The sequence below is a fragment of the Mandrillus leucophaeus genome, unplaced genomic scaffold (assembly GCF_000951045.1).
Source record: "Mandrillus leucophaeus isolate KB7577 unplaced genomic scaffold, Mleu.le_1.0 Scaffold1233, whole genome shotgun sequence".
Taxonomy (NCBI): domain Eukaryota; kingdom Metazoa; phylum Chordata; class Mammalia; order Primates; family Cercopithecidae; genus Mandrillus; species Mandrillus leucophaeus.
The window spans coordinates 300,305-326,485 of record NW_012100688.1 but is presented as its reverse complement, the minus strand read 5'-3'; the positions used below and the strand labels follow the sequence as shown (position 1 = coordinate 326,485).

The following is a 26,181-nucleotide window of genomic DNA, read 5'->3' as shown; positions in this document are numbered from 1 at the left end:
TATCTGTTATATGGCACTCTTATGCCCTCTTCCCTGCCCCCATCTTATTAAATGTAATTGGAGACAAACAAAAGCAGCATCATGGCTCTCTCCGGTCACATCTGGGTGGCTGGAGATGAGGCATCTCCCTTAGGCAAACACAAAAACGCCACCCGGGGCCTCACTCTCTTACTCAAAATAAGACTTGTTCACACTGCAGTTATTAAAGGAGAAACAGGCCTATCCCATGAACTTGGCCAAAAGAGATTCATAATGCTGGGCCTGATGCACTGGCCCATGAGGTCCCAACAAGCCAGATCCTGGGGCGGCTCATGGAGTAGGGGCTGGAACTCAAAACGTTCCAGAAGCGTTTACTATCTGCCTGCATAAAGACTCAACCCTAAAAGAGGCTTATGCGCAGTACCATCTCATCTCTTCTTGAAAGGAAGCACTTTTCAAACTGTTCCCTCTGAGATCCCAGGGGCAACACTCAAATTTTACTAATTATAATAAGCAAATATGCCGGGCGCGGTGGCTCAAGCCTGTAATCCCAGCACTTTGGGAGGCCGAGACGGGCGGATCACGAGGTCAGGAGATCGAGACCATCCTGGCTAACACAGTGAAACCCCGTCTCTACTAAAAAAATTACAAAAAAACTAGCCGGGTGAGGTGGCGGGCGCCTGTAGTCCCAGCTACTCGGGAGGCTGAGGCAGGAGAATGGCGTAAACCCGGGAGGCAGAGCTTGCAGTGAGCTAAGATGCGGCCACTGCACTCCAGCCTGGGCAACAAGAGTAAATCTCCATCTCACCAAAAAAAAAAAAAAAAAAAAAAAAAAAAAAAAAATTAGCAAATATGATCCGACTTAAAAAAAAAAAAGACTCCAGGCTTTGAAAAGAATGTCTGCACCTGATCAATGACAGCTACAAGTAAACTGAACCAACAGTACACCCGCCATCAACTCAGGTTCCACAGGGACTACATGATTGACGAAGCAATGAATCCTCTGTGAGAGCTCATCCTGTTATTCTGAAATCACAGTGATTAAAATACCCACTTGGCAGTCATGTGTTACCTGGTAGAGACAGTCTCACTGGACAACATTGCTCACAGATTTCAGGGCTGGAAAGGACATGAGAAATGATCTCCAAGCCTCCCTCCTGTCGCCCAACTCTACAGATCAGGGGCAGATCAGGGGGCTATATCCCAAGGAGACCAAGGGACTAGGCCTAAGTCATCATCGGGGCAGACGTGTCCCCCAAGTCCTGGCCCAGGTTGTCCAATGCACCTCACCCCCTCTGTGTGAGGGGTCCCTTGGACTTTTGAGTTAAATACACACCCACAGTCACAGTCACACACAGAGCCTTGTACAAAGACAAGCACACATATAAACTATGCTTTTCTGCTTCCCAAGATGTTGGACCAGGCCAGGAAAGTGCGAGATCAGTATTAGAGGGCTCGGGGAGGAGGAGAGGAGCAACCGCTGCATACAACCCCAGAGCCCTGTGCCGCTGAGGCATGCATTCTTTCAAAAGCCCACAAGCTCCTGTCCTGCTAAAATCAAGCTCGGCTTCTCAAGCTTTCTTCCCTACCCTGCAAACACCCCCAAACCCCTGTGCCGCTGAGGCACGCATTCTTTCGGAAGCCCACAAGCTCCTGTCCTGCTAAAATCAAGTTTGACTTCTCAAGTTTCCTCCCCTGCCCAGTGGGTAAGGGCAGAAACCACCTCCTGCGCTGTGCAGAACTCACATCTACTCTGCACACCTGAAGCCTCCGCCCGCCCTCCCCTGCCCAGCCACCCCACTTACCAGCTATGCCCACCTGGAACCTGCACTGCCCGGGGGCCCCTTCCCTCTGCCTCTCCAGTCACTGAATGGCAGCAGGATCACCTGGGGCACCTGCTTGTGGGCTGAGCCCAGTGACACTGACAGGGCCGCCTTCCAGGCGCAGGGAGCCACCCAGCAGGCCACACTGAGTCAGCGGCCAGGGTCCAAAATTTGCTTCCTGGAGAACTTGGAAGGGATACCGCCCAATGGCACTCTCAGAGAAGCTTTCATTCTCAGGACGTCAATGCTGAGAGGGCTGCCAGGTTGATTGGGAAACAGCTTCATCAACATTTTTTGTCTAGTTGGTTTTTAAACTGCACAAATGCCAGAAATCTCCTTCCTGCTCTTTACTGCTTTTAAATGTAAATCAAAAGACCTGTTCGTACTTGTCCCCGGAATCCCTAATATCAGTCCCTCTATTGGTCTCTGGGGAAACATTAACTCTTTGAAGCTAAAGCAGAGGGGGCTGATGATGACTCAGGGGCTCACACCCTGGGTCCATTTATGGCACTGACCAGGCCCGTGACCCTGGGTAAATCTGCCCGTTTCACTCACTCTTTGAATGTGGCGGAAAGACACATTCTAGTTAACCTCACTCAGAGGCAAACTTCCCAGTTACTGCCACCTGCTGTTCCCTTCCTTCCTTCCCACAGGTCTGAATGCTCACCTGCTTGGACTGCAAGACAAAACTGTACTTCACACATCTCTAACCCGGGTGCATGCCCGCCTCTGCAGGAATAATTCCAGATACTCCACATATAGAATTACACAACCACACAGCATTTCTCCTGCAAATTTCAAGTCTTTAAGGGCCTTAAAAAAAATCATCTCCACATTTTGTTCCTGGAAGCTCTTTATAATTTTTTTTTTTTAACCTGCTGTCAGACAGCAGAGTGGCAGAAGGAGCCTTCTTCTGAATTCACAGAGACTCCCCAAGCATCTCTGGACCTCTGCTCCAAACCACTGCGGACATGAAAGGCGGACATTGATGACAGCTGCTACAAACCACTTTAGCGTCCCCAAGTTTCTCTCAGGCCAGAGAAAGGAAGAAGTGGTGGAAAGCCCAGCCAATCATACCGCAAAATGGGAGCCTCAGGTGCCTCAAATTAAAGGGAGTAAACTCAACAGCTAAACCTCTAAGGCTGAGGCAGAGGTTGTTTTGCTTTTTAAATTTTCCCAGCAGCAGGCAAAAAATCTCCAGCTCTGCTACTGAATATAACCAGTGCAATTTCCAACGCTCTCACGACCCCATTATTTCCTATTCAGTGCCCCTCCCTCTCCACCATACCCCGTAATTACAGAGAGTTTAGGGCTGGGCTTTTTCATGATGCTGCTTCTTTACATTTGTGACAACACAGAAGGAAAGGTTATTTAAATGTGAGTTAGAAGGGTAAAATCAGCATTGTTAAAAGGGCAGATTAAGAACACATTTTCCTGGGTTTTAGGTAATTCAAGGTCACTTGCAATAAACAAGACAGAAATGGAATCATCAGGTACACATGGGCAGTGGGGTCTACTGAGCACCACGGGGCAGGGCCACACAGGCCATAAACACTACATGGAGCTGATCGTTAATGTCTCTGACTTAAAAAATCTGCCCCGTTAAAGAATTCAAAGGCATGATTTCCTGTCTGACCCCGGTGTTTCACAGCCTTTGCCTCAGAACTGGAGACCTTCCTGGTCCTCCAAAGTCCTCTCTGTCCTGAAAAGCAAGCATACATTAATAATTAAGACTGAGGACTCCAACTTTAGCATTTGCTAACTGGGTGACCTTGGGCACATCATTCAACTTCACAAGGCCTTGCTTTCTTCATTTATATGTATAAAGGGGGATAATAATAGTCCCTTATTGCTTCATAGGGTTTCACGAGGATTAAAGGAGACTGGGGTTATCATGTACCTCACTTAGTAAATTGCTCCATAAATGATCAGCAGCAGCAGAATGATGAAGCAACACACACTGCTTTGGGAAAGGTTGGCAATCCCAGTGCCAATGCTTTCTATGAAGTGGCATCTATAAAGCAAGATCATTCCCATTTCCCTCCCCGCATGGAATATACTTCCAGCAAAGACAAAAAGCAAGGCTGGGAATGCCAAGTACTAAGTGTATAATACCATTTAATAAGCACCTACCATGTGCCAGGAATTCAACCATATTTTCACAAATCTCATTACCCTGCAAGGCAAATCCTGTTAGCCCCATTTTGTACATGGGGAACCCAGGCTCAAAATAAGTCCCACCTCCTCCCTATTCCAAGCCAACATCTATGGGCAGATAAGCGACAAGTCAAGATCCACAGTTCTGCTTGGTGGCCAGCATGAAGGGATGGGTGCCCTCGAACGCTGGGGCTTTATCTAGCTCATGGCTGCCTCCCTGCAAACAGCAAGTAAGCAAACATATTACTCACAGAAAGTTCTAGAGCTGTGGAAGTCCACAGGACTCACACCTCTTTTGATTCCCCGAATTAGGAATGTTAGAAACTCAGCCCAAGCAAGGGAGGGGAAGCAGCTTGTCCAAGGTCACATGGCAGCTCAGACACAGAGCTGACATTTGGGCTCAGGTCTAATGACTCTCGAGGAAGATCTTGCCTATGGATGCCTGATCATTCCTAGAGAGCAATTCACGGGCACAAGAAACGAGCAGGTGTAACTTTGAACAGACCCAGTTTCAGAGCTCTGCAAAGGTGAGTTGAGGAGACTCCTCCCTTCCTCCCTCCCAAGTCTGATGGGAAAGTAGGGTCAACATGTGCTGAGCAGGCTGCCTCCAGCTTGGCTCAGCCTTGAACCACAGCCTCTAAATGAACAGTGTTTAAAATTACCTTCCTAGAGCCTTCATGAATTTCTGTTTTGAAGCCACCCACTCGTATCTGCTGCACACACTCTCCTCGCCTCCTCCCTCTTCCCAATGTGCAACTAATCTGCTTGTCAGTACTGTCTGTCTCCAGCAAAGGCGTCCCATCAGGTGGCTGACCCCTGTAAGTAATTAAAGGGTGATCCCACAGCCTTGGTGGAGGCCGACAGAGAAAAGGGTGGCTGGTTAAATTAGACACGGGAAAGAGGGAGGCACTGCTCACAGCCTACCAACTGCTTCCTTAACAGATGGTGAGCAGAGTGTAGCAGGAGTGCAGACCCGGAGCCAGCCTGTGAGGGCAAAAACAAGGCAGGAGCAAGAGGCCTCCGTTCAGCAGACTAACTTCAATCGGAGCCCCTGAGCTCTCCTGCTGCACATACTAAACAGCCGGCCACTTCTCCACACAGACCTGGGTGACCCTGGGCAAATCCACCACCCCCTTGTGAGTCACTTTCTCACCTCTATGATGACCAGCATACTTTTATTTCCCTTCCTTTTTAATTTGGAGGAAAACACCAACTAGGAAATAAATTACACAAAGTACCAGCCTTTGTGGATGGGGGAAAACGATAAAGTAAAAAACACCAGTTTCCCCTCTGTCCCCCCAAATAAGTACTATTAGCAGTTTGGTCTATAGCCTTCCCCGCTGGTTCCTAAAGTAATGAGCATCAGAGTGTTTTGTGGCTGGGCACCAGTGGCTCCTGCCTGTAATCTCAGCACTTTGGGAGGCCAAGACAGGAGGATCATTTGAGGTCAGGAGTTCAAGCCCAGCCTGGGCAAGAAAGCGAGACATTCCCCCCAGCCACCCCCTGACAAACACACACACACCACTAACAAAAAATTAGCCAGGATTGGTGGCAAGAGCCTATAGTCCCATCTACTCAGGAGGCCAAGGCTGGAGGATCACTTGAGCCCAGGAGTTTGACGCTACAGTGAGCTAGTATCATGCCACTGTACTTGCTCCAGCCTGGGCGACAGAGTGAGACTCCACCTCTAAAAAAATAAACATAAAAATTAGAGTGCTTTGTGTATCTGTGTGTCTATGTGTGTATGTGTGTGTATACATACACACACAATTATAGATACATATATATGGTTTTTTTTAAAGAAGGATCATACTATATATATTGTTGTGCATCTTGAATATATCATGAAAATCTGTCCAAGACAGTCCATAGATCTACTTTGTTCCTTTTATGGTTACATAAGCAAGTTCAAAATTGACTCAGCCTTTCCCCTGTTACTGGACATTTAGGTATCTCTAACCCTTTACACAATGAACAACCTTGTGCTTATGCTTGTATGTGTACAGGCTATCGTTTCTATAGGTGTCAAAGTCCCACAAGTTAGATTGCTGAATCCTAAGGAACATATATTTTCAATTTCAATAATGATGGTAATTTACAGGGGTCAGCCAACTAAGCGTAATACTGTCAATTACCACCCAAAAAGGCAATACCTATTTGTACAACTCAATTATGTATGAGAGTTGCAAACTGCTCCCTGGACCACAAGAATGGGGCTCAGGAAGCCAGCAGGAAGACCTCCCAGGTCTTTGCTGCCCACATTCTGTAATCCCCACCCCCGATCCTCCTACCAGTGCAGCTTCCATTTCACCTTCTTTATACACTGGCTTTCCATGTAAGATTTCACTCGGAAAAGAAAGGGGGATTGCTCTCGCGAAGGTTTTTGAAAACCACAGGATGGGCCAGGCACAGTGGCTCACGCCTGTAATCCCAGCACTTTGGGAGGCCAAGGCAGGTGGATCACCTGAGGTCAGGAGTTCAAGATCAGCCTGGACAACATGGTGAAACTCCCGCTCTACTAAAAATACACAATTAGCCAGGCGTGGTGGCGCATGCCTGTAATCCCAGCTACTCGGGAGGCTGAGGCAGGAGAATCGCTTGAACCTGGGAGGCAGAGGATGTGGTGAGCCGAGATCGCGTCATTGCACTCCAGCCTGGGCAACAAGAGTAAATCTCCATCTCACCAAAAAACAAAGAAAAAAAAAAGAAAACCACAGGATGAACTCTAAGGTTCCTTTCATCTGTATTCTTTAACAATGGGGAAGATAAAATGATTTTATGTAAAAATAACTTTCTCATAATTTTACAATAAAACCTTATCTTCCATGATAAATGAGATAGTCTGCCATGGTCCTTTACAGAGTATCAACAAAACTACTTCATATAATTGCTAGCATTTACAGAACATTTACTATATGCTTAACTTTTTAAGGATAATCCCATTTGATCCTCTCAACAGCCCCCTTGTACAAATGCAGAAACTGAGACTTAGAAGTTATTTCCATAAGGTCCCACCAGGGTGCTGATAACAGGTAGAGTGGGATGGACCTGGGCGATCCATCCCAGAGTCCACACACTTGCCCGACACCTTACCATCTTCCAGTGAAGGATCTGAGCACACACACAGGTGTACACACATGCACACACACAATGCTTCCAGATCTTGGCCTGTTGGCCTCTTTGAACCAATTGCATGCAACAAGCTTCTGGGTCAGCCCTTTCTGCCCAGATTGGTGAAGCAAGGAAACACTGTCATTTTGAGAATGCGGCTGCCCCTCCTTTTCTCCCTGCGGACCTCCCAGCCACCTTCCTGCCCCTGGACCCCCATCATCCAAGAATCGTGGATTCTTCATGACCTCCTCCTGGGCAGATCTGGTCTCCTCATTTCACAGCCACACACCTGAATGAGGAGGCAGTGAGAAGACCAAGAAGAGCAGCCCCACAGCGGGGAGAAGAAGCAAAAGGGGGCCAGGACCCCAATCTCCGATTCACTGTCTCTGACTTTCGCTCTACTGCCCCCAAATCTCATTCAGAACTGGGGGAGAAAGAGAAGAGCCAGAACTTTTGTACACATGGATGGAAGAATGAGCCAGGGTTACCAGGAATTGTAGTCTAAAGACGGTATGAAGAAAGAGAAAAGGAGAAAGAACAAAAGGGAAGAGGAAAGGGAAAGTGGCAGATGGAGCAAGCAAAGGAAAACAAGGAGCCTCATCTCAAAAGCTCAAGTGGCCTAGGCTTGAACCCCCAAACCAGGCCCCCTGCCTCATTCCTCGCTGCAAGAAGATGAAGAAAAGCCGAAGGGCAGACCCAGATCCCTCGCAGCAGGGACGTTGCACAATCAAAAGAGAAGGAACTCTGCTTGGAGCCAAGCCTGCAGCTGAGTTCCCATTAGCACACTTCTCCACACCCTGCATGTGGGCACACCCATGGCAGACACCCAGCTGAGGATCCAATGAGGATCCTACACTCTCCCACGGACCCGGCCCCTAGGGGCTTCCAGGGAGGCATGGCATCAGACAGGAATGCTGGCACCACCCAGGTGCAGGGAGAGTGGCACAGGACATCAACATGTTAGGAGACCAGAGCCATGCAGGGCTTCCATGCTGCAAATGTTTCTGTATTGCTCTGGAAAGGACTGACAGGTCAGAGATGCTGAGACAATAGGACATTTTTTAAAAATTATTATTATTATTTTTGAGACGGAGTCTCGCTCTGTTGCCCAGGCTGGAGTGCAGTGGCGCAATCTCGGCTCACTGCAACCTCCGCCTCCCAGGTTCAAGCAATTCTCCTGCCTCAGCCTCCCGAGTAGCTGGGACTACAGGCGTGCACCACCACGCCCAGCTAATTTTTGTATTTTCAGTAGAGACAGGGTTTCACCATGTTGGCCAGGATGGTTTCGATCTCTTGACCTCGTGATCTGCCTGCCTTGGCCTCCCAAAGTGCTGGGATTACAGGTGTGAGCCACCGCGCCTGGCCTAATATTATTTTTTAATACAGACAGGGACTCACCATGTTGCCCAGGCTGGTCTCTAACTCCTAGGCTCAAGCAATCCTCCTGCCTTGGCCTCCCAAAGTGCTCCCAAAGTAAGCCACCATGCTCCGCTAATAGGACTTCTCATAGCACATTCTAATTAATGTCAGTTCTTGGAAGCCAGAAAAATTATTGCAGCATTGTTGGTAACAGCAAAAGATTGGAAACACCCTAAGTAACCATCAAGAGGAAATTGGTTAAAAAAAAAACTACTACTAATAATGGTACATCCAGATAGAGGAAATCAGCTATTTAAAAAAACAAGACACGTGTGCCAGACAGAAGTAAAAAAGTAAAAAGAGCATAAATAGAATATTCCCACTTGAGTAAAAGGGTTGTGGAACACAGAAGGGGTCTAGAGACTGGGAATATTCCATTTCTTAACCTGAGTAGTGGGTACATGGGTGTTCAGTTTATCATTCTTTAAACTTTATGTATGTTTTGAATGTATATTTCACAATGCAAAAACTGTAAAGGCTGGAATACATGTGCACATTTATGGGTGCACATGCACAAAAAATCTCTAAAAGCTGTTATGAATGCCTCTGACCAGGGACACTGGGAAGTAGTGGGATTGGGTATGTGATATAGCTGGAATATTTGTTCCTTCCAAGTCTCATGGTGAAATGTGGTCCCCAGTGTTGGAGGTATTGCCTGGCGGAAGGTGTTTGGGTCATGGGAGCAGATCCCTCATCAATGGTTGGTGCCCTCCCCACCATAATGGGTGAGTTCTCACACTATTAGTTCAAGCAAGAGGTGACAGCTGGTTGTTTAAAGGAGCCTGGTACCTCCTCCTCTCTCTTGGTCCCTCTCTAGACACATGACACACCTGCTCCCCCTTCACCTTCCACCAGGAGTAAAAGCTTCCTGAGGTCTCAGCAGAAGTGGAGCAGATGCTCCATTGTACTTGCTCCAGCCTGGGTGACAGAGTAAGATTCCGCCTCTAAAAAAATTAACACAAAATTTATGTTTGTACAGCCATGCTTGTACAGCCTGCAGAACTGTGAGCCAAATAAACTTTTTTTTTTTTTTTTTTTTAAAGAGATGGGGTTTTGCCACGTTGCTCAGGCTGGTCTTGAACTCCTGGCCTCAAGTTATCCACCGACCTTGGCCTCCCAAAGTGCTGGCATTACAGGAGTGAGTCACCACACCCAGCCCAAATAAACCTTTTTTTTTTTTTTTTGGAGGTGGAGTCTCGCTCCTGTCATGCAGGCTGGTGTGCAGTGGCGCGATCTCGGCTCACTGCAACCTCCACCTCCCAGGTTCAAGCAATTCTCATTCCTCAGCCTCCTGAGTAGCTGGGATTACAGGCATGTGCTATCATGCCTGACTGATTTTTGTATTTTTAGTAGAGACTGGGTTTCACCATGTTGGCCAGGAAGGGTCTCAAACTCCTGACCTCAGGTGATCCACCTGACTAGGCCTCCCAAAGTGCTAAGATTACAGGTGTGAGCCATCTCGCCCAGCCATAAACCTCTTTCTTAAATAAACTACCCAGTCTTAGGTAATCCTATATAGCAACATAAAATGGACTAACACAGTATGAGGGAGGTTTACTCTTTCACTCTATATTCTTTTACAGTTTTCTAGTGTCTTTTACCACATGCCTATCTTAAAAAAAAAAAAAAAAAAAAAAAAGTGACTGGCAATTCTCCAGCGTGTTTCAGCATCACAGATCAGGAAAGTACCCAAGGGAAGTTTCCCCATTTTACAGCTAAAGACACTGCAGCCCAGAGGGTCTGAATGTCCTGTTGAAGCCTGCACAGCAAGTGAGTGGCAGACTCGGGAAGAGAAGCCAAGTGTCCCACCTGCGGTCCAGTGTTACCTAGCCTGCTCTCTCAACCAAGGATTCCTAGGCCACTCCAACCCCAAACCACCCGCCTTGCCTGTGCCTCCTACAGCTCCTTCCCCTATCGCAGTCTCAGGTGGCCAGTGAGAATCCAGGGAGGGGACCACAAATCCCAAGGTATGAGTCAGGGGGCACAGTCAAGGTTGGCAACCTGAGCTTTGAGGCCTCCCTACCCCATCCCCAAGGCTGCTGCCTCCAGCCTGTGTACACCCAGGTGGGTGGGCGGGCTCCAGGGCCCCCACTTCCCATCCTTATTCTCCAGGCATTGTCAGCCTGCATGGCCATTCCTGTGTCCTCAGCAGAGATCCTCCCAGCAAACTGATGCCAAGCAAGCCCACTGGGAGTTCCACATCCTGGTCGCTTTGTAGTCACAACCACATTTGGCGGGGCGGTTGGGGTTGGAGAGCACTTACCCTGATGCCTTCATGCCAACCAGGCACCAGACTCACCAGCTCAGCAGCCTTGGATGCCAGACCCAAGACAACGGGTGGATACCCAGAGCCAAACCAGACTCCAGTTGTTAAATACCACCCTTGTCAGTCTGTTTACACTGAAGAAAATCCTTGAAGGGCCGTGCAGAAGAATCACAAATCCTCAGAGCCAGGGGAAGTTAAAACAGGATGGTTTTGCCTGCAGCAAAAATTCACCATGCCTGCTTCATGTATTGGAGGCCAGAAACAACTTAATCCAAATTCTAATACTTCCTTATTTAACAAACTCTCATAAGCCTGAGTTCATACGTTCTTTTCAAATCCTACCCCACTGTGAGCCAGGCACACTAGAAGCACAAAGAATAATTAGAAGAACTAACGTTTAGAGAACACTTACTATGAATTAAGATACAGTAGCCCTGTAGCTAAGCTCTTTGCACACAGAACCTTTTTCAATCTTCCCAGCAGCCCTCGGGGGAGAGATGCATTTTACAGAAAAGGAAATCAAGGTTTTGGGGTTAAGTCACTCATCCAAGGATACAGAGCCAGCAAATGGCAAAGTGAGGTCTGGCTGGCTCCAAAGCCCATTCCCCACCCACTGCACAAGACACAGCCCTGTGTACAAGCCCTATTGATGACATGATTTTGCCCCTAACACAAGACATGTAGGTTCACTGAAACACTGGGAAAGGGGAAAAAAAGTACCAAGAGGAAAATAAGTTAACTATTAGGCACTGATGGTGGACAAACCACCCACCTTTAACAACTGTATGCATTTCCTTCACTTTCCCTCCACTTATTTTATTTACAATAAACCCACTGTGAAAGACATAGCCCTGTGTCCCTTCCATGGGGTTCTGGGCTTCCTCTAAATCTACTCTGTCTCCAGAGGGCCAGTTAGGCCTGTTACTTCCTGCTCCCAGACTCCCAAGCCCACACACCTGAACTCCAGGAATGGGAGCATGCAGGCCAGACTGACAGTGGGGGAGAGGGAGTGTCTCCCCAGAAATTCCAAACACAGCAAGAGCCTAGCATCCACCCATCACCCTGCCCTCTCTGCTTCAGCTCAGACCAAGGGTCCTGGCGACCTGTCAGCCCACATGTGGACACCATGCCAGGCTGACAACCCAGGAGATGACTCATGTGAGAGAAGAGAACAGGGTGGGCATACTTGCCCCCATGACAGACAGCCATAGCCCCGAGAGCTGGTGGACCCCCTTGTATTAGGCAGGGGCAGTGCTGCCAGGCTGGGGAAGTGGGCCAGGGATAGGAAGCCAGGTTCCATCCAGGCTTGACCAATAACCCTCTTGTAGAAACTCTCTTAACCTCTCCGGGATGTCTCCTCACCTGTAAAAGTGGGGATAATCTTCCATCCCCAACTCCACAGGGAGGGCAGTGTTGGTAAAGGAGCCTATTCACATACACTTCCTAATAAAGCTCTGAGACACATTTTACAGATGTGATGTACCACTCCCTGCACACCGCAGCCACTACAAACACTGCACGGCTCCCCAGGTAACCCCTGCCTGGAGCATCCTCCGTGCTCTTCTGATCAGGAAGGTTCAAGCTTCAGATGAAGCATCAGCTCCACTGAGAGGCAGGTCCTGACCCCTAGCCCCAAGGCAGGCTGTCTGTTTCCCTCTCTGTGCACCTGCCCTCCCTCCCTTGTGTTTACCTCTCTGTGCACCTGCCCTTCCTCCCTCCCAGGACCTCAAGCTCCCCAGGGACCTCCTCATCACACTGGATGGGAATTGTGTGTCTGCTAGGGATCAGGGTTCCTCCTGTACCCATGACATGTGTCAGAATGTCTCACATACACTAGGTACTCAATAAATGTTCACTAAATAAATAACAATGGGGTCAGGTATGGTGGCTCACGCCTGTAATCTCAGCACTTTGGGAGGATGAGACAGGTAGATCACTTGAGGCCAGGAGTTCAAGACCAGCTTGGGCAACATGGTGAAACTCCGTCTCTACTAAAAATACAGAAATTAGTCGGGCATGGTGGTGCGCACCTGTAATCCCAGCAACTCTGGAGGCTAAGGCAGGAGAATTGCTTGAACCTGGGAGGCAGAGGTTGCAATGAGCTGAAATTGCACCACTGCACTACAGCCTGGGTGACAGAGTGAGACCCTGTCTCTAAATAAATAAATAACAAGTATTATTATCAACCTCTGAAATCTGTGAAAAGGACAGAGCCCTCCTGGAAGGAAGGGCGTCTCCCCAATGGGGCCTCCGACTCTGGGACTGACAAAGGTCACTGGCATCTCGCTGCTCTCTGTCTGCTTCCAGCAAATATTTATCACACCCCAAGTCAGCCTCCTCTATACCTGGCACTGCAGATACGAAAGAGACATATCCCCAGCTCCCCACCCTCCACCACTGCAACACAGGGAGTTCTCCATCTAGGAATTCCCATCCAGAGGCCCTCAAAGGGAGCTGCAGGAAGAAAATAGAGCTTTCCTTATCTCTTCCTTTAAAAGGTCTATTTTTGTAGACACATTATTACAATGGACACTAAACACTGGAATGGGGTCACCTTGGGAAAGGATGTGCCCTTCAGCGGAAGGTGACTTCAAGGGAGGGACTCAGCTATGAGCTGTCAGTGGCCAAGGCTCACGGCAGCTGGGGGTGGAGAAGTCAGCTCTGAAGGGGGCTTTGGGCAGCACATCAAGCCTTTTCAAATGGTCCCCTCAAGGAGTTTCATCTAGAACAGAACATCAGTCCAGTCACCTAAGAAAGAAATGACACATAAAGCCACAGAGGAAAAGCATGGGTCTGTGATTTTTTTTTTTTTTTTTTGGGGAGTTTCGCTTGTTGCCCAGGCTGGAGTGCAATGACGCGATCTCAGCTCACTGCAACCTCTGCCTCCCAGGTTCAAGAGATTCTCCTGCCTCAGCCTCCTGAGTAGCTGGGATTACAGGCATGTGCCAGCACGCCCAGCAAATTGTGTATTTTCAGTAGAGACGAGATTTCTCCACATTGATCAGGTTGGTCTTGAACTCCCAATCTCAGGTGACCTGCCCATCTCAGCCTCCCAAAGTGCTGGGATTACAGGCGTGAGCCACTGCACCCAGCCGGGTCTGTGAATTCTACCTCACAACTGAGCTGACAGGATCTAACGTGCTCTTTCCTGGTTTTAGATGATTTTTAAGAGCACATAATTTCACTTCAAAAAACCTGTCGATTAGTTGCTCTGTGAATTTTCCATTTTCTCCCTCATCATTCTCAACCTCCTAGTTCACACACTTGAAAAAAAAAAATCTCTTTTTTTACCTGTAGTCTCAAACCACATCATATGAGCAGAGAATCACATTAAGCCAGGCACAAGGCCTGTGCAATGAAATGGTTAAAACTTGGCAGTGGGCACAAAAATAACATGGAGAAATGTTTGTCACATTTTGAAGGACTGAAAATCCAGCCAAAATATTTTTTTGTGAATGCCATGATTTTCCCCCCAACACATGAGACATGTAGGTTTCTTGAAAAATTGGGAAAGAAAAAAGAGGAAAATAAGTTAAGCATTAGGCCACTATCCACTGATGGTGGACAAACCACTCACCTTTAACAACTGTATGCATTTCCTTCACTTTCCCTCCACTTATTTCATTTATAACAATTAACTGGGGTCATACTGTTCGGTAACCTGTTTTGTTGCCTGTTAGTGGTACATCATTAATATCTTCTTAAGCAACAATTCTTTATAGCAAATGTTTGCTGTTTTTAAATGCCATGAGTCTAAATGTGCTCCAGTTTTACTTTTACTTACACACTATCCCAAGGTTGTAGGTTTAGGATACTGGATATTTAGACGATTTGTAATTCTTCATCAGTATAAAATAATGCTGCAATTAACATCCTGGGGCCAAATTATTTTTAAATCATAGTTGGTCCTTAACACAAATCTCCAGTGCCTAGACTCACGTAACTTTATCGAGCTAGCATCTTATAAATGTAAACAACGGGTTGTTTCTACCTACAGCAATTACCAGCCGAGAGTGGTCGTACACACTCAGGCTCACTATCTGCCGAAGCAACTCCAAAAGATGGGGCCTTCTCCTTGCTGGTGTTCTGCAGACAGTGAATCCCTGCTCCTGCAACCCCAGGACCATAGATATAATTTTTATATACACAAAATTTTTTTTTTTTTTTTTTGCTATGTTGTCCAGACCAGACTTGAACTCCTGGTGTCAAGAGATCCTGCTGCCTCGACCTCCCAAAGTGCTGGGATTACAGGCATGAGCCACCACGCCTGGCCTGGAGATGTTCTTTACCCCCACATCATAATGGTTCTTCTTTCTCAGCACCACCAACAACATTTATGCTTTTTACTAAGCAGTTGGAATGTGCTATAACATTTAACCTTCAAAAACATTCTGAGAGAAGCTGTTGCCCTTATTTGATGGATGACAGAAATTAAGGTTCAACATACAGAGTCCAATAAATGAACACGGCTAGCGTCATAGCACTCAGGATTTAAACCAAATCGTCTCCAAAGCCTAATGGGACCAGCTTCAAACTCTGGCAATAAAATCTACAGTTCTGGTATAATGGACAGTGGAGACTCAGGAGAGGGGAGGGTGGGAGGGAGGTGCGGAATGAAAAACTACATATTGGAGTACAACGTTCACTACTCGGGTAATGGGTACACTAAAATCCCAGACTTCACCACTCTACAATTCATCCATGTAACCTAAAACCACTTCACCCCCTGAAGCTAAACCCCCAAAAGGATGAGTTTCCATGGCATGGAGATAGCTATATAAGTGCTGGTGGCCCCACTCATCATGCTAGCAGTCACCAGAGAGTCAAGCAGGAAGGCTGGTGGCTCCACAGTCCACAACCACACGACAGGAAGGCATGAGGCTGACTCGTGATTGAAGGGCCACAGTACCCACGTGTATCTTATGTACAAAGTGCAGCATGCCTTATTGGCTAAAATATGGCACGTATGTGCCATGAGAGACAGAATTAAAGAACTGAAAGAGACCTCAGAGGAAATCAGCCAGTCCAATTCCCTCACCTTGTTTCCACAAACAAGAAAACTGGGGCTCAGGACACTGGGTCACAAAACCAGCTCATGGCAGACCCAGGTCTACAGCCTCCCAACCTAGCAGTCTAAGCAATATCTCACAGCAGCATGTGAATCACAAAACTCACAAAAATTCCCAAAAATAAAATTTCTATTTTAAGGAAAAAAAAAAACTACCTGAAGTTTAAACAAAGCTGAGTATCTAATTCACAGGACTTTGATGAGGTATTTGGTTTCATGTCTCTGGCATATTTGACCAAAAAACAAAGTCAAGAGATGTAAGTAATAAAAACAACAAAAGCTAAAGACACAATAAGCTGTTTCCATCAAAGGTAGTTTGTCATTCGTAAAATGACATCAGAGTGTTATTGAAACCTTAATCACAGAGGCCTGGAACACACCCTGCATTATCCTGGCTGATACAAAAGAAGAAAACACACACGCATGCAACTAAGGAGATCGAGCCCAGATCCATTTGTGTTATATCGGAAAACTATTCAATGGGTCCTACTGGGCTCCGAGTGTCAAACTGCACTAGGCCTTGGCAGTGTTCTTAGTAACTTGCTTTGTTCCTTCTTTCATTCATTTGAATATTATTTAAGCATCTATTCTGTTTAGGCGTTGAGGATAAAACATCAGTGAATAGACCAGGTGCCATGGCTCACAACTGTAAACGCAGCACTGTGGGAGGCCGAAGCGGGTGGATCACCTGAGGTCAGGAGTTCGAGAACCAGTCTGGCCAACATGAAGAAACCCTGTTTCTACTAAAAATACAAAAATCAGATGGGCGTGGTGGTGCGTGCCTGTAATCCCAGCTGCTCAGGAGGCTGAGGCAGGAGAATCACTCGAACCTGGGAGGTGGAGGCTGTAGTGAGCCAAGATCGCACCACTGCACTCCAGCCTGGGCAACAGAACAAGACTCTGTCTCAAAAATTAAAAAAAAAAAAAAAAGAAAAAGAAAATAAAATCAGTGAATGAAAGAGAAAAATCCTTACCCTGTAGAGCTTTCATTCTAGGGAGGCTATGAACACGTCAGTAAAACCACACTATACGTTAGGTGGGAGAGGCAGGAGGGTTCACGATTACATGGGCTGCTTAGAGAAGACCTCACTCTGGGAGTGGAGGCAAGGGGAGGAGACCTGGGGGCACCTGGGAGATGTGGGAACAGGAAGGTGGCCAAAGGGGCTGGGACAGGATGAGCAATGTGATGAAGGACAGAAGTTATGGCCTTGACTTTGGCTTTTGCCCCAAGTGGAATGAGAGTCAATGGTCTCTGCAGATGATGCAAAAGAGCTGACGTGCTTTTTAAAGGACCCCTTTATCATTAAACTTTTCCCTGAATGTCACCAAGAATTCCTCTTCACATTCAGATAAACCCACACACAGGCAGACACCTACATACATTCACACACACCCCAGAGGATGTGGTCTGACCCAGGCCCCCACAGCACAGGTCACCCTCTAATGTGTATGTGTGCTGCCACCCCTCTGTTAGTCACTCTCATCCCACAGCACCTGTGCTGCAGACAGCTTGGGAACGGCCCCTTATCAACCATCTGGACCCAGGGATGTAATTCTCTCCTGTGCTTGAGGCTCACATCCCACTGAAGCCCTTCCTCCTTCCAACCAGAACCTACCCACCACCTGGAGGCCCCAACAGAGGTCTGGGATGCCCACCTCTCAAGGGAAGTCCAAGCATCTGTCTCATGTCCTGCAGCACTTGAAGGAGATGAAGGGGTCTCAACTGAACAAAGAAAGCAGGTGGAGGGCCAGTGTGGGTCAGAGCGGCCCATCCCTGTCTGCACTAGGAGTCGCACCTTCCTCCCTTCCCTACACCTGCCTCAGAAGGAACAAAAGGAGTAGCAAAGAGAGGTGAGGGGTGCAACCGAGGATGCTGCAGCGAGAACGGGAACCCAGCCACCCATCTGCTCGCGCCTTATTGACATGGGTTCTGTGAACTCACACAAGATTGACAGTGGGCCTGGCACTCCAGGATGAGGGAGGAGCACGGATGGAGGGAGGAGCATGGATGGGGGAGGAGGGGCAGAGCACAGATGCAGAAGTACTGAGGGAGAGAGGAGCACAGATGGAGGGAGGAGCATCGATGGAGGAAGGAGCATGGATGGAGGGAGGAGCATGGATGAGGGAGGAGCATGGATGGAGGGAGGATAACAGAGGGAGGGAAGAGCATGGATGGAGGGAAGAGCATGCATGGAGGGAGGAGCATGGATGGAGGGAGGAGCACAGAGGAAGAGAGGAGCTCAGAGGGAGAGAGGAGCAAGGATGGAGGGAGGAGCATGGTGGGAGGGAGGAGCATGGACGGAGGGAGGAGCACGGAGGGAGGGAGGAACACAGAGGGAGAGAGGAGCATGGATGCAGAGAGGCGCATGGATGCAGGGAGGAGCATGGAAGGAGGGAGGAGCACGGATGGAGGGAAGAGCACAGGGAGAGAGGAGCACCGAGGGAGAGAGAGCAAGGATGGAGGGAGGAGCATGGAGGGAGGGAGGAGCACGCAGGGAGGGAGGAACACAGAGGAAGAGAGGAGCATGGATGTAGGAAGGAGTATGGAAGGAGGGAGGAGCATGAATGGAGGGAGGAGCATGGATGGAGGTCCACCCGCCACATGCTTTATGGCACTGACCATGTTCTCGTGACCCCAGCAACAGTCATGCTCATTTCACAGATTAGGAAATGGATTCCCAGGAGGGGATCTGCCCCGGGTCACAGCATGACAAAGCTGGGACTCAGGGGTCTTGGGTCTGCCCAAGACTTCCCACCTCCCAATGTATCTAATCTTCCTGGGGTGATAAGCCCCCAACCCCACTCCACCGATGGTGCTCCATGGTGGGGGTGCAGGAAGGGCAAGGAGGTTGGTGGCGTTAGGTCTGGACTCTGAAGCCACAGACAGGATGAGAACCCACACCTGGGGGCAGAGGATTCTCCCCAGAGAACAATAATAGACAGCTCATGTTCATCAAGGGCTTACTGGGCACAAAGCCCTATTCCACCTACCGTATTCATTTAATCCTCACAACATCTCATGACCAATGTGGTGACGTCATGCAAAAAACAATAATAATCCGCACAACAGCCCCAACCAGTAGGTATGACATTTTCCCCATTCATATGTCCCCATTCCTCAGATGAGGCAACTGGAACCCAGAAAAGCAAAATAACTTGACCAAGGTAAGAAGAGTCCACAGTACAGGCACAGTCACACTCAGGCTGTCTGACCCCAGAGGCCACACTCCTAACCCTGACACCATCCCCTTTTACACCGGTTTGTGTTATTTTTCTACGAATGCCGTGAGGTTGGTTTAGCCCTTATTAAAGCACATACTCCAGAACCCTCCTTCAATTCCTCAGCACTTACCGTGTGCCAAGTACTGGACTAGGCCCTGGAATTTCTGGGTGAAAAGGTCACGACATAGTCTGTCCTTAAAGAAGAAGAACTCCTTCCTTTGAAGCTAGAGGGCTTTAGTCTCCCTCAAAGACAACAGGAAGGCCAGGTGTGGTGCCTCACGCCTTGTAATCCCAGTACTTTGGGAGGCCAAGGCAGGCCTTGGCCTCACTTGAGACCAGGAGTTCAAGACCAGCCTGGGCAACATAGTGAGACCTCGTCTCTACAAAAAATAAAAGAGTTAGTTATGTGTGGTGGCACATTTCATAGTCCCAGTTACTCAAAAGGCTGAGGCAGGAGGATTGCTTGAGCCTGGGAAATCGAGGCAGCAGTGAGCTGTTATTGCACTACTGCACTCCAGCCTGGGCGACAGAGTGAGGCCCCGTCTCAAGAAAAAAAGGAGAACAGGGAACTTTCCCTGAAGCATCTGGTGTAGAAGTGGAGGGGTTATGATGGCATTCTGGGAGGGATGGGCCGGGGGGTGGAGCAGGAAGAAGAGAGGGGTCTACACATCACCGTTTTCCCCAGGTAGACAGATTTTTAACTTGTACCACCCCACAGTCCAGTGAGCTGTGACAAAGAAACTGCAAAGGCATGGGCTTCGTCATCAGCCAGACTCCAATTCTAATCTCAGCCTGTCACCACCGGTGTGCCCTCAAGAGGCTAACTCACCTCTCTGGGCTTCAGTTCCCTTGTCTCTGTATAATGGGAGGTGAGAACCGAACTCCGGTGTTTCCAGGGCGGCTAGAGGTGTCAGAGACGTGTGAACCAGAGCAACTCCGTCTTGAACAGGAGCTGGGTAAAATAAGGCTGAGACCTACCAGGCTGCATTCCCAGATGGTTAGGCACTCTAAGTCACAGGACATGACAGGAGGTCAGCACAAAACACAGGTCATAATGACCTTGCTGATAAAACAGGTTGCAGCAAAGAAGCGGGTTAAAACCCACCAAAACCAAAATGGCCACAAGAGTGACCTCTGGTTGTTCTCACTGCTACACTCCCACCAGCGCCATGACACTTTCCAGATGCCATGGCAATGTCAAGAAGTTACCCTATATGATCTAAAAAGGTGAGGCATGAATAATCCACCCTTTATTTAGCCTATTATCAAGAAATAACCATAAAAATGGGCAACCAGCAGCCCTCAGGGCTGCTCTGTCTGTGGAGTATCCACTGTTTTATTCCTTTACTTTCCTAATAAACTTGCTTTCACTTTACTCTATGGACTTGCCCTGAATTCTTTCTTGCATGAGATCCAAGAACCCTCTCTTGGGGTCTGGATCCACTTTCCTGTAACGGAGGGGACTGGTAGGGTACAGTATTCCCAGTGCTATCTGAGAGCCCAGAACACAGACAGCAGGCCTCACATGTGTGCTATAGTTACAACTGTCCTCATCACCACCACCATCATCCAAACAGCCAGAGGGCTTTTCTCCAGAGTGGCGGCAGCAGGAACCATCTGTGGCTGGCCAACATTTCAGTCCTTCTGAGTCAACCATGGGCTTCCCAGGGCACATCACGGGCAGTGTGGACCCTGTGAGTGTTGGGCACCTAGGAGATGAGCCCATAGCTGCTGTTTCCTTCCTGGGACAATCCCTCATACTACGGGCACCACAGTCAAAAGGGCAGGGGTGCTCCCTGAGAAGGTGGAATCATAGCTCACTGGCAGCGCCCCAGCATTGCTCAAGTCCCAGCAGCCAAGACTCAGGTGGCCCTTTTGGTGACAAGCCAGCTCTATCCCTAAGCTCTCTACCCTCAGGAGGGGGTGGCAACTCTGGAAACTTCCCTGTTTCTCAGCAAAATCTGGGACTGGCTCAACAAGCGCCCTGCAGAGTACCTGGAGGACCAACTCTCCGTTTTGTTCCAGAAAGTTTGAATTTTGCACCACTTCATTAGTCTTCAATCCTTGAGCGCTAAGAAGGGGTGGGAACTCAAGAATCGCTCACTGAGCATGGCCCCCCGGGGCAGGGGCCGTGCAGTCCAGTCCACTGCTCTACCCAAGCACCTTCTCAGAGCCTGATAGCTAGTAGGCACTCAAATATTCATTACTTTAATAAATGAAGGAGGCCGGGCACGGTGGCTCACACCTGTAATCCCAGCACTTTGGGAGGCCGAGACGGGCAGATCACGAGGTCAGGAGATCGAGACCATCCTGGCTAACACAGTGAAACCCTGTCTCTCTTAAAAATACAAAAAAATGGCCGGGCGTGGTGGCGGGCGCCTGTAGTCCCAGCTACACGGGAGGCTGAGGTAGGAGAATGGCGTAAACCTGGGAGGCGGAGCTTGCAGTGAGTGGAGATCGCACCACCGCACTCCAGCCCGGGCCACAGAGCGAGACTTCGTCTCAAAAACAAATAATAAAATAAAAAATAAAAATAAAAATAAAAAATAAATGAAGGAATGCAATTAGGGCAATAATAAAATAATTTTTCCAAAAGAAAAGCAGTCCCACCACACATAACTCATTTCAATTTCACCTCTAGTTTTCCCCATCTGCATACATATCATCACATATTTACAGGACTACAAATGCCACACACATGCAATCTTAAATACTGTGTATTTTCCCTCGATGTAACAGTATGAATATGCTCGTGTTCTTACCCAGCCTCCATAACTGACATCTGCGTGTGTGACGACCCACCCATCGTGTCCTGCGCCATGGTCTGCCAAACCTCCCCTTACCACTGGACAGCTATCTTGTTTTCATTTTTTTCTGTATTATGGATAACGCAAATAGCCTCATACAGTCTGCTTTGCTTTTCTATTGCATTCTTGCCTCAGGAGGAACACCCCTGGAAGGATGGAGTGGATGGAAGGGCATCGCTGTCCTCATGTCATAGATGAAGAGAGTAATACCGGGCAGGTACCGGCACGATCTTCTGCCGTGGGAGTTCTGTAAAAGCTGCTGGATGAATAAACGTGGCTCACCCACCTGATGCCCTCAGTGAGTGGCAGAGCCTCAGCTTGCCCCAGGCCAGGGCTCTGTCACCTGCCCACGCAGTCAGAAAGTGACTTTCTGTAAGTCAGTAGGTTAGTGTGCCAGCCCCCAAACTCCATTTTTTAGTAAGACACAAATTCCAAAATCCCCTGTGGATTCTACAGGATGGACACAGAGCCCACATAAACCCAGCACCTCTCACCACCTTCTCTTCTCAATACTCTTTCCTCCTTCGCACCTGTGCTCAGAGTCCCGCGAGTGCAGTGGGTACTGGAGAGCAAGCACCTCCCTAAATGTCACGCCCAGGGCCCCTTGTGGCCTCACCCCTGGCCCCAGGGTTTTCCAACAACCCGGGCTCACTCCCCTTTGGCTTCCATGTGAGCTGTTCCTCGGCTTCCAAAGCTCTTTTCCACCTGTATCCCCGTGGAGTCCTTCTCCACCCTTTTGGGGTCTTTACTCAAATATCACCTCCTCTGCAAACCCATCCTGACCCCTCACTTAAAATTACACCACCATCGCCGGGCGCGGTGGCTCAAGCCTGTAATCCCAGCACTTTGGGAGGCCGAGACGGGTGGATCACAACATCAGGAGATCGAGACCATACTGCCTAACACGGTGAAACCCCGTCTCTACTAAAAAATACAAAAAACTAGCCGGGCGAGGTGGCGGGCGCCTGTAGTCCCAGCTACTCGCAGGAGGCTGAGGCAGGAGAATGGCGTGAACCCAGGAGGCGGAGCTTGCAGTGAGCTGAGATCCGGCCACTACACTCCAGCCTGGGCGACAGAGCAAGACTCCGTCTCAAAAAAAAAAAAAAAAAATTACACCACCATCTAGGCACCCCTCCCTGCTTTCATTTTCTCCAAAGCAATTTTACCACTTAACAGATAACACATTTTCCTTAGTGTGTGTGTGGTATTTTTAGGGATGAGAATCTCGCTATGTTGCCCAGGCTGGTCTTGAACTCTGGCTCAGGTGATCCTTCTGGCTCAGGTGATCCTTCTGCCCCAGCCTCCCAAGTAACTGGGATTCCAGGTGTGTGCCACTGCTCCAGACTTTACTTATTTACTTGTCATCTGAATGTCTCCACCCAACACTAAAGTGTAAGTTCCACAAGGTCTACATTTGTGTCCATTTTGTTCACTGCTATTTTCCCCAGAACTAAGAATAGTGCCCAGTCCCTAATGGGTGCTAACTAAACACTTGTTGAAAAAATAAATAGTAATACTGTAATATAAAAATATTCTCATTCTGCACAAGGCATTGTGCTTTTCCAGGGCTCATCTTACTTACTATGAAAAACGACCCCATTATAATCCCTATTGCACAGATGAGGAAACTATTGCTCAGAAAGGGTAAGCAACTTGCCCAAAGACACACAGCTAGCCAGAAAGGCAGTGCAGTCTGAATCCAGGCTGTCAACCACCAGAACCTGTGCTCTTACCCAGCATGAGGTGCTGCTCATCCTCCCATCCTTATATCCAAAGATAGAAGCTATCCATGGCCCAGCAGAGCTTTATAGTAAGAACAGCAGGTCTGCCTTTTGGAACATAAGCATTGCCTGGCTTGCAGCCACAGGGTGACAGGGGCCCGTTTGCTACGACAAGTAGGACCAGGGTTTTGACAAGTTGGGTGCTAAGATAACGAACCCTGCCAGACCAGGAAACTGCTTAAACCAAACAGGGCCAGAGAGGAAGTTTAGCCTAAGCTGTTAGATGCTTGAGACAAGGTCTGGTCATTTGAGGCTACCTAAGTCTTCTTCTAAGAATAGTCAGAAGCCCCCTCTGGTTTAGGGGTCTAGGTGGGAGGGATGCAAGTGAAGGAGTTTCCTCTAGACACACGGATGATTGCAGCCCACATGGCTGGCTGTACACAGGTATTACAAGTAAACGAGGTCTTTGACTTTTGGTTTCTCTTTTTCTTTTTTTAACTACTTCCTAAAACTCTCAATTGTCAAAGATGCAGTTGGAAGAGTGGCCTGGGGTTTTGTCTCAAATGTTCACCTCTCCTCATAAGCCACCAGGCCAACCACACAAAAAAAATTTCCTGTCCCCTGAAAAGACAAGTTTCCATTCGTTGATGGATTCTCCCTTGTTCTACTCTGTCCCCTGTCCCCTGTCCCACAGTGAGTCAGGGCCACCACAGGGACCCACCCCAGGGACTCATCACCTTCTTTCTCCTAAAATGCACCACCAGCATTTAAAATACCACTGTGCCTGTCGCCATCAGATCCAAGCACTACCTGCTATGTTGTCTTTGTAGCCGGAACCCTTCCAAGCAGAGGCAAAATTCTTTGAGATGATCAGATAAAGTCCTCTGCCCACCTGCTGCCCAAACCCCAGCCCTGCAGGCTGCTCCTCACAAGGATGCCCCTCTCCCACCTTCCTGCTCAGCCAGAAGCCCCCACCTCTTGCTTTGCAGCCTCCTTTCTGCAAATGGCCACCTGTTAATCCAGATCCCCAGACTCTGTTACTTCATCCTGTCTCCAACTGTGAGAGACTCCCATTTCAATGATGTGAAAAAAGAGATTGCCAAATCCATTTCCACCCAGCATTACTTCTTCTAAAATGCTAAGCATTACCAAAGCCTTGTATTATCTCTTTCTGCCCTGAACAAGACCCAAGATCAAGCAAATTTCTAAAGAGGGCAATAAAATGAACACAAATGGAAATGCAGACAATTCATCTCCACCAGTGACTGTGGGACTTTGGGCCTTATTTCATCACCTACGTGGGCTCATAAAGTTATCATCACTGAGTCGTTAACTGAGAGAACTGCTGTCAGAATCTTGCTGCCTTAAACCTGGGTACTAGCTAGGCAAGGTGGCATGCACCTGTGGTCCTAGCTATTTGGGAGGCTGAAGGTGAGCCAGAGAGGTAGACAGAGGCTGCAGTGAGCCATGATGGTGCCTCGGAACTCCAGTCTGGGAAACACTGTGAGACCCTGTCTCAAAAAACCTGGGCAGGTCCACTTCACTAATTAGCCATAACTGTGGGAGGAAGGGATAGGGCCCTGAGTTATTATTAATATATTCCCAGGATTCTGGCCTTCCATTCCTATTTATTTATTTTTTTATTTTCATTTTGAGATGGAGTCTCATTCTGTTGCCCAGGCTAGAGCGCAGTGGCATTATCTCAGCTCACTGCAACCTCCATCTCCCAGGTTCAAGCGATTCTCCTGCCTCAGCCTCCTGAGTAGCTGGGATTATGGGCACCCACCACCACGCCCAGTTAATTTTTGTACTTTTAGTAGAGACGGGGTTTCACTATGTTGTCCCGGCTGGTCACCTGACCTCAGGCAATCTGCCCACCTCGGCCTCCCAAAGTGCTGGGATTACAGGCATGAGCCACAGGGCCCAGCCCACTTTCCATTTATTTAATAGCAACAAGCTTACATGCAAGGAACCCAAGGTGCTGGTTAACCCTGGTCAAAGGAGGCCCCTAACTCAATGACATCAGACCCCCCTGGGGCTTATTAGTCGTTCAGCCTCCCCCAAACGAAATGGTGCCAACATCTTCCACCAGGCTATTTCCAGGCACTGCCGTGAGGTCCACACCTCACTAGGTGAGTACACTCTAGACTTCCAGAAGTATCTGCTCGATCTCATAACCCCTTCTTGCCCCATCCTACAGGAAGAAACTCATGAGGAGCACAATGTCCCGAAGTCTACATTCCTAACCAGAACCACAAATCAGAGTCTGCAGTCGGGAGAAAGGGGCAGGGCAGGCAGCTCAGTAAGAAGGGGGTTTCCCACGGCTGTCTCTTGGGCTTGTTTCCCATAACTGGGTGCCTAGACACTCATACCTGGTATCGGCAGCCCCACATCTGAGCTGGCAACCTCAAGTCTGAAGACCCTTTCCCTGGCAGGGGTCCACGTGCCACCAAGCAGGCCGGGACTGCCAGGCTTTACATCAGAGAACTGAGTTTCAGTTACCACAGTGAAGGCTGGCAGCACAGAGCACAGCTCAGTGCAAATCAAGACACATTTCCCAAGTCCCTACACACCTCAGTGCAGAGATGAGTCAGCTGCATGGCCTGAT

At 48.5% G+C, this 26,181-nt stretch overlaps 1 protein-coding gene and 1 pseudogene across 1 annotated transcript in view; one reads left to right on the top strand and one right to left on the bottom strand.

The window, feature by feature from the left end:
* Positions 1-2,070, top strand: part of LOC105533255 — a 40,911-nt pseudogene extending 38,841 nt beyond the window's left edge.
* Positions 1-26,181, bottom strand: part of KSR1 (kinase suppressor of ras 1) — a 178,528-nt gene that overhangs the window by 130,458 nt on the left and 21,889 nt on the right. The window lies entirely within an intron of this gene.